The sequence below is a fragment of the Alosa pseudoharengus genome, unplaced genomic scaffold (assembly GCF_046254945.1).
Source record: "Alosa pseudoharengus isolate Yale_2024_CS ecotype anadromous, Long Island Sound unplaced genomic scaffold, YU_APseudo_1.1 YU_APseudo_1.1_scf_2, whole genome shotgun sequence".
Lineage (NCBI taxonomy): Eukaryota > Metazoa > Chordata > Actinopteri > Clupeiformes > Clupeidae > Alosa > Alosa pseudoharengus.
Window position 1 is genome coordinate 14,173,234 of NW_027468663.1, and position 17,180 is coordinate 14,190,413.

The window sequence follows — 17,180 nt, forward strand, 5'->3', positions numbered from 1 at the left end:
GCCCCACCTACCTCCTGCTTCCCCTCGCCCTCATCAGGACCCATGGCTCCTCTTCCTGGAATACAGATCCATTTAAAAATGCATTATTGCATTACGGTCATGTTTAGCAGCAAAGCAGCATCCACAGACATCGCAGGCCCTTCCATTCACATTCACTCACTGGTGATAATGGGACCGGTCAAAGCTGGGTGGGGGCTGGGGTGGGGTGTTATACCTGCTATTTTAGGATTTCTTTGTGAATTATTCACTAATCACTATGTCATGTTGCTCTCATAAAAGCATTTAAAGTAAGCTACATGCAGAAGTTCTGCTGAATCGCTGCCACTTGCCTATGCCTTTAATCCCTATTAACCAATAACTATTATGAACACCATAAAGCACATATCAGCATAACTATTACAATTAGATTTACATAAAATCTTTGTCAAGAATATAGCTTTGACTGAGTTGTAAGGTAGAAAGGTTTTGATAAATCCATTTTTTTGTCTGTGTGTGAAGTGGACGGATTGTCCAGTCTACTCCAACCCAGTCTGAAACGCGCGCGCGCGCGCGCACAAACACATAAACACACACACATATTACCGCACCCTCTTTTCCTTCACGAATTTTTACACAAGTGCCTATTCGGCTTTGCCGCGAGCAGGAACGCTGCACCAACTGGCTCCGTTCTACGCCAATCACAACGACCAAGTGGTGAGCTACCAATGCATTTGCAGCCAATGCGTGTGTCGCTTGCGGGCCATGTGATGCTGGTCCGTCCTCCCTGTCTCTCACCGTCGGCAGAATATACTTTAATCGCTGGAGAGCGAGTAAAACTACTGCGGAGCAAGTGGGATGTCATTAAGTAGACTACCTTAGAGTTTGAAGAATCAGTCGGGCCGAGGCTGCAGTTGTTATATCCACTGATGTAACGGGATTGTCCCTCTTGTACCTAACATCAACCCTTACCCCAGCGACGAAATTTGGTCGTAAGTATGTTTTAAATTGGAGCATACATTTTAAAGGGTACACATATCAATGTGATAAAGGTTGTGTGCATGTCGCAGATTGAATAGCCTGCGCGAATCCATGTCGCGGTCGGGTGGCTGCTCGCATCAACTATCTGCGTAAAGCTGACTAAATAAAATAGTTAGTCTAATTTGTAGTCTACGATATTTATTCCAGTCGTTTTCATTATTTCTGTCTCCATCTTCAATATGCTCGATTGTATGGTTTGCATACTCTCTGTAAATGAATGTTTAATTAAACAATTAAAACTTTCCATGTTTGACTTACCCGAAAGCAATTGGATTAATGTATCGTCTATCGTCGCATTTCACTGCAGTGACTGGCTGCCGGTGTTCCGACTGCATGGTAGCGCCGACTCCCATAAATGAAAAAGTGCGGTAAACTCGCTGACCTCTCTGACAAGGGCGCGTAACTGTCCACCTGGTCTCCACGGCCCAGTTAACATTGTTACCTACAAGGGATCGGAGCACTTGCGAGGGCATGTCCTAAAATTAAATTTGTAGGCTACGGGTGAATGCTGTTCAGTTAGTCTTAAATGGAGACGTGCGATTGAAGTTTTAATGCTATTCAATAAAGCAAGATTGTTTGGGTAAAAGAGTAAATTCGTGTGACAATTTGGCTATCTAACGCTAAAAAATATGAACACTTACGCCTTATACTGGTCTTGCACCATAAATTAACTAAATCACAATTTCAATATATGTTTTAAGTTTGTTAACTTTTGAGTAGGCTAATGGATAAGTAATAATTTAGCCTAGGCCTAATATCGCCTGTCGCATAGGCCTATCGAAAATTATTTTTGATTGAGATGAGAACATGTTTTGCTAATATGCTGTGCTGTTTTATTCTGCGTGTTATTTAGGCCCTGTGTTATTCTGCGTGTTATTTAGGCCCTGTGTTAAATTAAATAGGCGACTGGCATGTTGTCATGTGTAGAAAAGATGTCTGGTGCAGCATCGAATCCAGATGTTTCTTGTTGTGGTTGGTTAGTGAAATAGCCTACGTTTTGTCTTTTTTTATGTAGTCTGGTAGTCTATATAAGGACAAGGGAGACATTCGTGCTTTGCGCATTTCTAAAGGGAAAAAATATCACATAGGCTAGCCTACACTTAAATTATTCCTGTACCGGATAGTGTTCTCCCTCTTTGTCTTTCGCCTCCGCTGGAGGCTACACCTCCCCCAACTATCCGCCGCCCACGGCGAGCAGAGACACCTGAAGACTAGACAGAATGATCCACGGCATCGGGGATGTCTGGAGCATGGCCTATGCCCTTTCCCTTGTTTTCTCTATTCCCCCACCATTCGCCAGTCGTAGGGCAGTGTAGCACACGCTGTTTTTAAACTCGTCAATTTTGTCCGCCACACAACCACATACAAACTCAGACAGCGAGGAAATATTTTTTATTAACATCGTAAAACAGGTGCATTTATGTTTGGGTTCAAATAATGGCTGTAGTATTTCACATCCACCTGCATGGATAGGTCCGCTATTAGGCCTACTCTGAATAGGTTGTCATCCAATTATAGCTTACATGACGCCCGTTCAATTAATGAACCTTATCAAATGTAACCAGACAACTAACATCATTCCAATTATTGACCATTGACAGCTTCATGGTGGGAGTTAAACATATTGTGAAATTGTGATGTGGAGCATCCTCTCTAAGCTCTGTCCAAATTTAAAAACATTATGGATGTGCACTGGGTTTTAATTTTATATTTGACATGTTTTACTTTTCATTTTAGAGAGTGTAAACTGGTAAGAACGATAAGTCACGATAGTAGGAAAGTCACAATAGTAGGAAATATTCTGGTATCACTAGATTGCTGTTCCTAGTAGAAAAAAAGTGGAGTCTGTTTTAATCTCTTATAGTTGAGTACAGTAAACCATCTTCTTGAATCTCTATCCACACAACATTAATGTTTCTGTGACTTTCCAACTTCTAGTGATAATATCCTATATTGCAGTTGTAATTATTCAAACAAGATATTAATTGGCCTGCTGATTGCTACATCTGTTATGTCTGATGGTGTATATAACCATAATGCTTGTAAAGGAGATGTATGTCAAGAAATTCCATAAACCAGACGGCTTCATCACTGCCATGGTGTAATGTTTAGAAATTATGATTGGCCATTGACATTCCCGGAGAAAAGCTATCACTGTCTATGCAAGTCACTCCAGGTATAGGCAATGTTCCCTCTGTGCGATCTGGTTTGGTCCCTCTGTAATCTGACTGTATGGATCGTCCAAAAAAAAGGTGAGGGTAAATTGCGTCATATTGACTAGGAGGAATCAATGCAATGTATTGGAGACTGTGAAAAACGACTGTGTCGGGAGGAGGGGTGGGGTTGGTATGTAGTCAAAGCTGGACCCCCTACCGTGGAGAAAAATATATGACAATAATGAATGCTGTGAAACCAGGAGGAAAAAAAATAAAAAACAGAGAGAGACCTGAGGGAAGATGTGGGGAGGGGGCAGGCAGACATCTTTGAATTACACTCAAGCCCACCGCTGCTGGATGGGAAGAAGCAGTCTATTCTTGGCCAGGGAGACGTGACAGCCTCCTAAGGTTTTAGGGATATTGCTTTGCGTAGCAAATGTTGGTGGAAGTGCGTGATTCAGAGTGGAGGAGGGAGAGAAGAAAAGTATAATGCTGCTGCTACTATCAGCACGCCAGGAAGTTGAATGCCTTGAGGTTAATGAGGCAATCTGCATAAATTCATTTTGCCATCTGGATATAAAGATGCTTTGTGCCGATGTAATGTCTTAGTTTCCGGAACTTTGCATGTTTGGGATGGGAGGGGGTGGTTGTTGGGGGATGGGAAAAAGTTCCTCTGTGTAAGCAATGCAAAAAGGCTAAAGAAAACCCTCTAAATGTCACCAGGCTGTTTGCTTATATGGATGGGCTCTGTTTACATGTCTCTCTGTTTCTGCTTAAGTTTTTTTCCATTTGGTGGTGTTTATTAGCCCCAGTAATTACCTGTGTGGTTCAGTTCAAGGGTTCCATCAGGCTTCTTCAATCTGATTGCTGTGATTGTTTGGGAACGGGGTTGGACTGCATTCTTCTCATTAGAAGGGTAAGCGAGGTGAACTATATTGATTGAAGGGACCTGGTGGTGATCCTGTTAATGCTCTTCAGGACTGTGGTTCACATCAGCTGATACTGGACAGGGCCCCTGGCTGATTATCGATGCACAACATCGTTTATCGACAGCCCCTGCAAAATGTTATTTGCCATACAAGTTCAATAAGAAAATGTTTGTATAGTCTGTCTAAATGTGTATCGGTTGTCGTGCAAGATGTTGCTGGAGGGCCTGCCCTTTTCTTTCTGCTCTTATTGAGCACTTGCAATACTTTAAAAGGACTGGTTTGGCATAATGGGAGATGGCACATGCCTAGCCTTGCTATAATCGGACACGACAGCATGAGTTGATGTTGTCGCAGCATTTAAAAACACGTTTTTTTTTATGTCAGTCAATTGGTTCTCTTTTCCAAAATTGAAGGAAGAAAAAAAATCCGGGTCTGAATTTTATTTGTTAGAGTTACCATTGAAGCTTATGCAAAGGAAATGTTAACAGTGAAGGGTGTCATGCACTGTCACTGTCTTTAATATCCCACAAACCCACAAACAGACCAAACTCTCAGGAGAACAGCGTGTTCTTACAGGGAAAGCCCAAGTTCCCTATCGCTTCGCTTTCGGTTCCAAACAACTGTCACTCTAAGTGTGGCATTGCATTTTTAGTACTAAGCAAGAGATTACGGGAATCCCAACATGTGGGTAGGATGTTGTGGGCTCAATGAGGCATCCTATCCCTTTTACCCCTATCTGTGAGGAAAATGAATGGTCTCATTTGCATTAATGGGCTGATTTTATGCCGAGGGAGTTGCGGGTGGTAGAAATGAAAGAGAAAGCTGAGTCCATCTTCTTTTAAGGGTGGAAATGTGCTAGATGTTCAGTTAGAGTTGCACCTGAATTGTCTTATGAAATGAATTGAATGATAAGTAATGGCTGCTACAGTATGTTTTTGATCTGCGTTTTCTATGTGCAACAGCAGACTTCCCAGAGTTACATGAGCAAAGAATGGGTTTGAGTGCTTTGATTCTATGTTCACAACTCTCCGCAATGTTCTACTTTCAAGATATTTACTTATTTTCAGCAGTCAGTAACATCCCTGTTCATTTACTTTCCCCTATGTGGTCACCATAGTAGATAGCATTGCTTCCGATAATAATTCTAGAGTCTGAATTCAATTCCTTTCTAATTCTAGAGCAGATGTACAGCGTACTGGTATTTAGTTGCTTGGTTTTAGTTGCCGCTCGGTGCCTGGGGCCTAGGATGCTCATCAAACTGAGGGCTTGACCTCTGTCTGTCTGATGCCCCCCCCCCCCCCCCCACACACACACACACCCAGATCTCCTTGTACACACCCTGAGCCTTGAGGGGCGCCAGGTGTGCTGTAAAGGTGTCTTGTGTGGTTCGTGTATCTCTCCGTCTCTCTCTCGTTACGTGGGAAAGCATTTGTAATCGTCACGGCTGACCTTTCACTAGTGTCACCAGACCCCCCCTCAGCAATTAAAGTATTAGGCTTGGTGAGTAGGAGTCCCTCAAATAGCTGATGTCCTTTGATCTTTTTCTTTCCCTCAAAGGAAGCAAAGTTAAACTGAGCCATGGAGTTAAAACATGCAACTCAGCATTTCTGGACTTTTTGAAACTGAACCAAATGAGTTTCTTTTTTCAGCTTTTGTTCCTCTAATTAATTCCTGGAATATTGAGTGAAACTGAGTGAACTCTTTTGGGTGAGAGTGACTCGACTACGACCCAGTTGCAAATGGATTGGTTTGGTAGATCCTCTACCTCTGCAGAGGAAACGTCTGAAACCTCTGAAACCTTTTGTTTTTCAACAAAAGCGAACAATGAACCATTCCCCTGAGTACAAAGTAGGTTTTGTTGGCGTTGTCTGCAAGCTACTGTTTGCTGGAGGGTTGTGTGAGGATCATGGCTGCTGAAAACATGTAGCACTGTGACAACAACAGGGGGCCGGTTAGGTCAGGCCGCCGCAGAAGATCTCCCCTCCCAGCGTCTCCGCCATTCCCCTCCTAAAGTTCATATGGAAGTAGGAGCACCAGGAAATGGCACACATTCTTTCTGACCGATTCAAAAATAAACTGGAGTCCTCACTTCCTGTTGCTAGAGTGGAGACGAGGAGAAAGGAGGAGAGGAGGGGAGGGGTGATGAGAAAAGGGGAGAGAATGGAGTTGATGAGGTGGGTGCAGAGGAGAGGAGAGATGGGGAGACAACGAGAAAAGAGGAGAGAAGAGGTTGGAGAAGAAAAGAGGAGACAAAGAGGTAGAAGAGACAGGAGGAGAGGAGAGACTATGAGAGGAGATAAGACCAGAGTAGGGGGGATGATAACAGTGGGAAGGCATGGAGAGGAAAGGAGAGGAGAGGGCTACACTAGGAACAGAGTTGAGTCCTAACGTGACATTTGGCTGGGTTATGTCACTCGCTGTGCTTCCCGCTTTTGTAAAGGAGAGATTAAGGCCTGGGCAGTGGCTGTGTGGTTTGCCAAGTCCGTCCCCAGCCACACTCCCACATCCTGTGGACTCGGCATGCTGCTGCGGCATCGGGGGGTCAGAGCTGTGCAGGTCTGCTCCCGGTCCTCTGATTCTTCTTCTGACCTCACAAGACGAGTTGAAGCCAGGTCAGAGGAAGAACACGTGGAAGGGGCCCTGCTAAGAGCGTTATGAAATATCTGCTTGAGTAATCCATACTCAGAGTGCGGTGGAGGTCCATCCATTAAGTAGTGGTCAAGTTTATTATTGATTACTCATGCTGACAAAAGAAACAGACGGGAGAGATTTTTCGATTTCAAGTGCTTAGAGCGTTTTTTTGCTTTTAGACACAAAAAGCTATTATCTGATGAATGATAAGCTTCTACTATTACAAAGTTGTAAATGATGATAATTGGTCAATATTTTATATCTGGGAAGAAGTATGGGTATAAGTACAGTATGCCTTATTTTCTTTTTTAGATGTGATGCCAGGCTTAAGGGCAGAATATGATCTGCAGCTTGCTGTTGTCAGTCAGATTTGAGCCTCCCTTCTTTTCAGTCCAACTGTTTTAGTTCAGTCCTGGTGCCTGGAGGTCTGTCTATCTTTCCTTCTCATTTGCAGTTGTATATTGTTTTTTATGTTCAGCTGGGTTGTTAGTCTCTCTCTCTCTCTGCCCCCCCCCCCTCTTTATTGTGTAGAGGAGGTCACTGTAATCAATCTGAAACCACGTTATGTTCTAGCTGGCGTCTCATTGGCTGCCTAAGTGAGCTTTAGGGGAGGAGTTTCAGACTGATGTCACCCAGACCCCCCCCCCACCACCACACACACACACACACACACACACAAACACCCACCCTCCCTGTGTGAAGACCCGCTATGCTGAGCTGGCATGAAACTTGACCAACGTCAAAAGAGAAGTTAAGGCTGGCACCCTCATCTCCCCCTCCTTTTCTCATAGCACTCCTCCCTCTCTTGCTCTCTCTCTCTCTCCCTCTCTTTCTCTCTCTCTCTCTCTCTGCCTATTGAGACCATAGTATCAGACATGGAGGATAGCACTGTGCTGTGTTGTGCTCTGTGTGCACGCCTCTCATATATTCTTGGCTTGAAAGGACAAGGTTCCCCTGCCAGAAAAATAGATCCATCAGATCTGCATGTAATTATGTTGGAGTAAGAGTAACAATTTAAGATGTGTCTGAGAAACAGACCATGTGTGGTGTGTTATTTTAAATCCTCTTGGTTTGGGGTAGAGGGTGCAGGGGTTGGAGGTTTTCCTGTCCACATGGTTTTGATATTCCTTAATTTATTGATTATTTAAGCTTTATCCTTGCGGGTTATTTATGGTGCCGAGATGTATGCCATGTTTGTACTGGAATGGCCTTGTTGGAAGGGTAATGAGATAATGTTTTCGTTGCATCTATTTCTGCAAAATCCTTACAGCTATCATTTTCCCCATTTCTTTTCTTTCTTGTTTCGGCCTGGTTAACTCAGTGAGTGATTGAACGTGGTGGTGAGTGCTCTGGCGTAGTGAAGTATGGCCGAGCACAGCAAGGAGAGGCATAGCTGTGGTTTGACCATCTTTATGGCCTGGCCTCTGTTTTGATGCTGAGTGAAGAAGTGTGTGTGTGTGTGTGTGGGGGGGGGTCTGATTGATTTAATGGCCTCTTTTCATTTTCATGCACTTGTGATTTTTCTGTCATCTCGAGCACAGCAGTGGATGAATTGAGAAGAAAAAAGGCCCTGAAGTGTGTCATTTTAGGGCACTGTGCAGAAAAACTAATGTGGCAATGACAAATCGCAGACCAGTCCCCCTTTAAGGACAGTGTGTGTGTGAGTGTGTGTGAGTGTGTGTGTGTGTGTGTGTGTGTGTGTGTGTGTGTGTGTGTATGCATGCATGTATGTGTTAGATGACTCATCAGTCATCTTTTGAGGAGTGTGTAGCTCACCCCTTCCTCTCTCTTTCTCTCTCTCTCTCTCTCTCTCTCTCCTTTTTCTCTCTTTCCTTCTCTGCAGGTGTTTGGCATTGCATTGATGGAGACGCTGACAGAGAAAGGTGAAGCTTCAAGGCTGTTGGGTGCAGTAATCTGCGAGCATCAGAAACCCCCTAACACTTCAGGGGGTGAAAAGTGCTCTAGAGCAAGGGTGTTGGTGAGTCATAGACAACCTTGTCTTTCTTTCTTTTTTCCTCCTCTCTTCTCTCTCTCTCTTTCTCAGTCTCTGTGCACCTGCACGCAACTGAAGCGCTCATAAACATGCCATAAGGGACTTTAGTCATTGTTTACATCTCGTTGACACTTTTAAGGCTTCAGCGGTCTCTCACAGGCTCTTTCCCTCCTAACTTAATGTGCTCTTTGTGTGGAGATTGAAGACTGACAGACTACTGTGAGACAGCAAAAGAAGGAGGAGAGAGACAGACTACTGTTAGCATAATGAGAGGATAATGGACTAATATTAATTAGCAATGAGGGAGGCGAGAAATGGACTAGCCTACTGTTAGCGTGGATCGGAGAGAGAGATAGACCAGTGTTAGTTAGTGTGTAGAGAAAGGAGAGAGATAAATGATGGTTAGCTAGCATAGAGGGAATCGAGAGACGGCCTACAGTTAGTTAGCAGAGAGAGGATAGCAATTGGCGACTGTTAGCTAGCGTGGAAAGAGAAGAGAGATTGACTACTGTTAGTTAGCATAGTAGGGAGAGATGGACAGGTGTGCTGACTTGATGTTTTAAACCCTCATTCTCATTCCCTTCTATACTTGAAATGCTGCACCCTCTCTCTCATCTTCTGTGCTTTTCTACATCTTTACAGTTTCCTCTCTTATCCCTCCATTTTCCCCCTATCGCATCTTTTTTGTTCCAGATTTAGTAAGCACTTAATGGGGGCTTTTATTTTGCAAGCTGTAGCCTCTTCAGCTACAGGAGCTTCCTGCTCTGGGGCTTCAGAGTCATTTCTTATGCTCACTCCTGTCCTCTTCATCACACTCACTCCTCTCTCTTGATTTGGCTGTTCTTCTCCTCTGCTATTTTCCTCACTGCTATCTCCTCTCCTCTCCTCTCTCTTCTGCTTGGCTCTGTTCTTCTCTCCACTGCTATTTTCCCTTACTTTTATCTCCCTCTCTCCTCTCCTCCTCTCCTCTTCTCTCCTCTCCCTTCTGCTTGGCTCTGTTCTGTATCATTTTCTCTCTTCTCTGTCTCCTTCTGTCCTCTCCTCTGCTTTCCACTCCATCTCCTCCTCTTCTCTTTCCCCACTCACACTAGAGAGATGAATGCTTATTTGTGAAGCACCTTTGCAAGCATATACAAGAACCGCCATTCATTTGTTTGTTTACCGTTTGTTCATTCTTTCCTTCCTTCCTTCCTTCCTTCCTTCCTTCCTTCCTTCATTCATTCATTCATTCATTCACCCATTCATTCATCTCTTCTCCTCTCCTCCCTACTGCTTGTTGGCTCCTGTCATGCCAGCAGTAACTCTTGGGGCTTTGAATGTCCCTGCATGTCGGGTGATTCCCAGACACTGGCCAGACAAAAGAGAGTCTGCACAGGGGAGGAGCAGCATGAAAGGGGTCAGCCTTGTACAGCCACTCGCTCCTACAATGGGGCAACCCTCTTCACAGGACACGGTGAACAAATAGCCCAACAGCCGTTCTGTCTCTTCTCATTTTACTAACTCTTTTTTTACTGTGCGTGTGTGTGTCTGAGAGAGAGAGAGAGACAAAGTGAGAGAGAGACTGTGATTGGGTGTGTGTGTGTACATATGTGACCCTGCAAGGCGAAACCAGTCGTTTTGCGCACGGTGCTATTTTGAGAAAATCCATGATAAACAAACGTACAGGTTAAAATGTTGAATTTCACGTTCATATTGTGAACAAATTTCACAGATAAACATACGTTTTGACTGTTAAACCCTTACTTTATTTAGGTGAAGATTCAACACATTAGTAGTCATTCCCTTTGTCCACGCCGCTATAAGGTTTTACGGTAGGGTACGGTAGAGCTAATTTACTCATTAGGCTACTCATTACTCGTTACTCAATGTGTCAGCTCTATATCATTCTTGGCAGATGTAACCGAATATGAATGTGAAAGACTTGCCTTTCAGGGCACGAACGGTCAAAAGCACAAACTTTTAGAAATATCCTGGCGTCATTTTAGGGACCAGGAGAAGTTTTCCATTGAAGTAGGCTAGCGCATTTTAAAAGTAGGCTAGGATATACACAATCTGTGTACTTCCCCCGAAATACATTAATTATATTCTATAGTGACACCTTATGACTGTCCCAGGTATTAACTAGAAGGCAGAAAAAGACTCATTGCACGGTTGAAACTGGTTGAAACTACATAGTAGTCAGTCATCCACTTCAAAGTCACGCTACCGTAAGGGTAATCATCAAGGGCAATCACACCTCACACTATCGCACGTGACAATCTACTTAAAAAGGTGATTTTCTCCTCTTCTGGCGTATCGTGACAGGAGAACCATGCCAACTTTGGATGCGGTTATCTTAGCGATACTTTTTGCAATACCCTCGATATACATATCGTTGGAAAGCTTAGTTTATGGTTGTTCGTGTGAATACAATAACTTAATTTTGTAAATTTTGCCAAAACGACTGGTTTCGCCTTGCAGGGTCACATATATATATAGTATATACTGCACAGTGTGAAGTTTATGAGGTACCATGAGGAATATATATGTTTGTGTACACTAGTATATATACAGTATATACAGAGCTGAGCAGGTGGCTGGCCCGGCCTCCCCTCCACACCTGCCCCTGGCTGGACACATCCTTGCTGAGGCTGGATGGCTGATCCAACTTTTTAAAAAACAAGGATTATCTGGCTTTTTACCTTTGACATGGATCTCTCGGGCCTCGACTCTTCAAAGCGCTGGGTGGAGCACTTTAAAGATAGTACTGTGGATGCATTTTTATCTTTTCTTTTCTTTTTCTCTCTCTCTTATTCCCCAGACCCTCAAAGTGCCAGACGCTCTTTGTACAGCTGCACATTTAGAGGACTACTGGGTGTAATTCAAGCAACAGTTTTGATGAAGGGAAAGTTAGGCACAGAAGTGAAGTAGAAGATGAAGGAGGAGGAGAAAGAAAAAAAAACACAGAAAAAAAACATACTTAAAGAACAGCCCCCCCCCTCCCCTCCTTCAGTTCAAAGCGCCGAGGTTCTGTTCCCAGACGGGCTCTCAGACGGTCTTTGGGTTCAGTCCTGCGCCACTCAGCCCCAACGTTCCGACTTGCTAGCCTGAGGGGTGGATAAACAGCAGGAATCTGTTTTTATGGTCAGCACTAGAAACAACCTGCTCTTAAGGGGGTGGGTGGAGTAGGGCTGTGGGGAGAGGAGGCCACTAGGGTGGGGGTGCCTTTCTTCCTGCCCCTTACTTTTATGATGTCATAAATGCCTCCACTTCCTTGCCTGGCCTGAGGTAGGCTTTGAATGGCAGTACCTGTGCAGTAATTGTCGGTGCGTTTGGATTGTTCTCTCCTGTTTCACTTGACGGTGCTATTCCCTTGCGTTGAAATGCCTCTGGTCGCCAGTGAAAAGGGAGAGGGATCTTGACGCTGCCCTTCACTGCACAGTGTGAAAAGGAGTGTGAGTTTCACTCTCTCTCTCTCCTTTTTTTCGCCACCTGTTCCTTCAAGCCGAGGCTGTCAGAGGTTAGACACTCTTTCTGTCTCAGTCATAAATTGGGCTTCACACCACTATGACTTGGGCGACAAAGCTTCTTTTGTTTTATTTGTGTCAAAGGGGACGACACAGGTGGGGTGGATTTACAGAGTAGATGGCCAATGTAAGGAGTCACCTCTGAATGTGCCACGATTCCCCCTTACATACAACACACACACACACACACACACACACACACCCATCTTCCCCTTGTCTATCTCCTTAGGGAACCGGGAACAATGCACACACACCAGTGTGTCACAACATTCCAGTTTTAAAGGACAACCTTGCTAACCTGACCCTCGCCAGATGAATTTCGCTCCGCCTAGCTCCACTCATCCATCTGGAACCGATCCATTGGAATGGTGTTTCAGAAGGCTGGGCCTAATCAAAAAATGCTTGCATATGATTGAATAAGCCACTTGTCCGTCATCTATTGACGTGCTACTTCAACCACTCACATCGAAGCCAACCCGTGACGCTGATAACAGTCTCACGGTCGCTTCTCCACTACGTCACATCTATGAAACTCCCGCCCTGCGTCCTGATTGGCTGAACCATAAAGTCGGTTGCAGAAATCACTCTCAATGGAAGAGGTCCCAGATGGATGTGAGTGAAGCTAGGCGGAGCTAAGCGGAACGAAATTCATCTGGCGAGGGTCAGGTTACAACCTTGCTACCTGTAATCCAAAGTGGTTTATTTACTGCTTAATTTTGTGAGTTGCCTCCGCTCTCTAAGCCGTCATTGGGAGAACTTTGTCAAGTCTTTCAGAGTTTCACCTTTTTCTTTAGCATCTTGCATCGACCAGGCATTGTAGCTGCTGAGCAGTGACACTTCGAGACTGTGTGTGTGTGTCTGTGTGTGTGTGTGGGTGTGTGTGAGTGTGTGCGAGCTGATTTGAGAGGAATGAGTAAAGCTTCTTTTTACACCTCTGTGTAGATGAAAGAGGGCTAAAATAGCAGCGAAAGCCCCCGAGGCGATGGTGGCGGTGGAGGAGGAGGAGGCCCTGGAGTTTTACACGGTTGGAGTGGTGGAGGGTGAATGGGTGGAGAGATGATTGCATATTTTAGCAGGGTATTGAATTGTATGCTTTATGGAAGTGCACTGGGTTAATCCCAAGTCAAGAGAGAAGAGGATTCGAGAAAGCTGTTGCCCTACTATCTCTCTCTCTTTTCTTTGTTCTCTCTCTCTCTCTCTCTCTCTCTCTCTCTCTCTCTCTCTGTGTCTCTCACATTTGAGCCTCTCCCTGATGACTTCCCACAGTGTTGGACTGCAGGGCAGCATGAGGGTTTCAGATGGCTGATTCAATTAGCCTCATAATAGACCCTGCCGGATAAATAAATAAATAGATTTCAGATGCACCCAGTGCCTGGAATTGCAGGTCCTAAGAATTACAAAAACTGAATGAGAACAAGAGAGAGAGAGAGAGAAAGAAAGAGACAGACAAAAAAAACCTCAAACAGCGAACAATCAAAAAAACAATTCAGTCAGTAATCCATGGTTGTCCTGTTGTGTGTTCTCGCCCGGCTGTGTCTAGGTGGGCGCTAGTGGACGCATTCATGCAACATGGCTGAGTTTCGGGGGTAATTGAGTTAAGCCTTCTCCCCGCTGTTTGGTCACCAACAGCCACTATCAGATTAGGCCTGTTAGCGACTTCACCTCTCATAAGTTCCTGGGCCTAATGTGACGTGTGGCATGACAGGAGTATGCAGTGTTGGTGCTCTTATAACTCCCGATTATATGTAAGGTTAGGGCCTTTGACCGACTAAAGTCGCATTATATAGCAAATTTTAATGGTACCATTCATTCATTTCTGATCAGACAAGAGGCACTCCACTCTGGAGATACTGTATCATGGCACAACCCCACTCAGACTTGTAATCGCTCTGGTTTGATAACCACTCAAATGTATGATATTAACATTCCATTTATTCCAAGTGAGAGAGCAGAATTGCAGTCAACAACTTTACATTTAACATGAATTTACATTTATTTAATAAAAATTTACATTTATCATACCGTTACATCCCTAGACAGGAGCTCGCGATATCGCTTTAAAATTAGCTACTTGGGCTCACGCAAGCTGTCAAAGACTGTCCACTCGCCTATGTGGTGCACCCTTCTGGTTTATACATCCAACATCTGGTTTATACATTTGATGACACTTAACAGTGTAATCAAGTGAGAAAATATCCATGAGCAAATGACGCATATTGTATTGTGATCATTCTACTATATCATAAGAACTTTTCATATCACAAAGTACACAATATAGTTTTGTGATGAATTTTTTGCGTAGTGTGAATTTGCACGTTTTTTATGTGTGCATGCACGGTTTTTCTTTGCCGGTATCGTTAGGTGTGAAAGCGGTAAGAAAAAATACACCCGTTGGTTTCGTGTAGTAGTGGAGTTGGGCACCGAAACACGGTTCTAATATGGCACTGGTGCCGACGCAAACGGTAGTAACTGCATCGAATAACAACATGGATTTCGGTGCCTCATGTTGGTGCTTAAATAGCGTTTTTTTTATTTATTTTTTTTATACGAGGCACCACTGCATGTCATGCGCCATCTCTAACGTCTTGCTCTGATAGCAACACATCCAGATACAGTTAGCTAACATAAACACTGGATGTATAAACCAGAAGGGTGCACCACATAGGCGAGTGGACAGTGTTTGACAGCTTGCGTGAGCCCAAGTAGCTAATTTTAAAGCGATATCGCGAGCTCCTGTCTAGGGATGTAACAGTATGAAAATTTAACCTCACGGTTATAGTGACCAAAATTATCACGGTTTTCGGTATTATCACTGTATTTCTAAAAGTGTGTTCATTATGTTCAGAAAGCACTGATAGGCCTACACAAGCTGAAATAGTTTCAAAAAGTGTTCTGTTCACTGTTTTCTTCATGTTTAATTGGCTATGTGCTTATAGCTTAACTTACCCTACCATAACTTGGAGTTTGCTTTTTCTGTTATTTGGATGCAATGAGTGAGACCAAAGTAAGCGTTCAAAATAAAACTTTAGGCTACTGTATTCTCCTGATAACGTGAGTGGAATAGATTTAATGTGGACGTGAACATAAAAAGACGCAGAGTGGCTACATGATACAGTGCACATTTTGCGGTGAAAAAGTTATGCCTTTTAAAATCAGGTGTAGCCTAATCCGAATCGTAGTTAAAACCATCAATTAGACAACAGAATCAGTAGGGTACCAGTTCTGTTCCATTGTACCAGGCCTACTGTATGTTAAAAGCAGGCTCAGATGAAGCTGGGAAGGATTAAACACACGGTTTCCACACTGCGGTAATCAACAGTGATAATCATGATGTTTGAAATGAAAACGGTAATTATAATCGTCAACATTTTTATCGCGGTTTACCATTAAACCGGTAATCGTTACATCCCTACTCCTGTCAAAATCTAGCAGTGGGCCTAACTACACACAAGCAAAAGGCTATGAAACAACATCAACAGTAGCCTATGCGTTACACAATATCCTTGCTAATGTGCTAACTGGCATTTATTTGAAATGTTATCAGCAAAGTTGTAAGGTGAAAACGTTATTTTATTATAAACAACATAATGGCATGATGTTAATCTTTCACGTGCATGAGGCCCATATAGCATCACAATGAATATGAAGATCATGTTAAAAGTTAGCTGGAAAAAACATAAATATGTAGGTTACATACCTGATGTCACTGAGCTGTCAAAGAGGCTACGAAACCATCTCCGTACGTTATCGCTAATTAAACTCAATTGACTGGTGTTAGCGCATAGCCATAGTTGCTGTTAAAATGCCTACTAGGCTAGCGCTGGGAATCTAAACACTTCAACACTGACATGTAGCCTAACATGTTAAAAACTATTGCGTGTTATGGGTTTAGACATTACATTTCTTGAAGAATTTGGGAACACACTGAATTAACTGGAAAGTAGAGTCCCTGTTAGATTATCTTGCTTGCAAATGCCGTTGTCCATGACCTGGCAGTTCTATGGCAAGCGGTTTTAACATACCTTATGGCAAACCGCCTACACTGGTTAAACGTGAAAGCAGAGCTTACCATTGTGTGGGCATGCATGGCACCGTTTTAAAAGTATTGATTTAGCACCGGTATCGGATAAAACCCAAACGATACCTAACCCTATGTAGTAGTGGCCTAATTCTCCTGCAGTTCCCAGAGCCCTCTGTGAAAGTGCAGAGCAGCCAGCTGGTTATCTGGCCATCAAAGTGATTTAGAGAAAAGCCAGTTAGACTGACTACATGCGAAAGGGCCACTGAGGTCCCCAACCCCAACCCCAACGGTCTCAGGAAATGGAGTGCCTCACTGGTAACAGAAACTGAAACTGCACTGAACCAAAAGAAGGCAGAACGAGAGAGAAACACACACTCACACACACACAAAATGTCCTGAAAGATCGACAGGAGGAAATGATACACACACACACATGCACACACACACACACACACACACACACACACACTATCACTTTCAACCTCAGCCAAGTTGAGTGACCAAACGTGAACTTGCAGACCCTTAGAGAAGTGCTCTGCAGAACCCATGTGGTTGTTTCACACATTTAATGGAAGAAAGTAACCAGCTGGAGTTAAGCTTTCACCCATGTATACTCAAATCCTGAAGTGCACACTTGCCCTTGATGAATGATCTCCATCTAAGATGGCCTCTGACTCTGAGTCTGAGCGGCTGTCTCCTCTCTACACTGGGTGTATCTGAGGCGCTGCTTCTGTGGCCAGAAGCTGGTCTCTATTATCATCATCAGCCACAGCAGCAGCAACAGCAACAGCAGGAGCCCTTGGACAGATATAGCTCTTATCGCAGAAGACTGTGTGTCTGTCTGTCAACTTGCCCCACCCTGGACTCTGGCCCTTTCTCCCATCAGTCACCTGGAGAGAAAGCGCCTGCTGAGAAAGAGAGAGAGAG

General features: G+C 44.0%; 1 long non-coding RNA gene across 1 annotated transcript in view; it reads left to right on the top strand.

Annotated features, from left to right (window-relative positions):
* Positions 1–845: 845 nt before the first annotated feature.
* The window catches only part of LOC143133899 (uncharacterized), a 26,627-nt gene continuing 10,292 nt past the window's right edge, over positions 846–17,180 (top strand). Inside the window, exons 1-2 of the long non-coding RNA XR_012988565.1 lie at positions 846–968; positions 8,577–8,711. This is a non-coding gene — a long non-coding RNA (uncharacterized LOC143133899). The remainder of the gene's footprint in view (positions 969–8,576; positions 8,712–17,180) is intronic.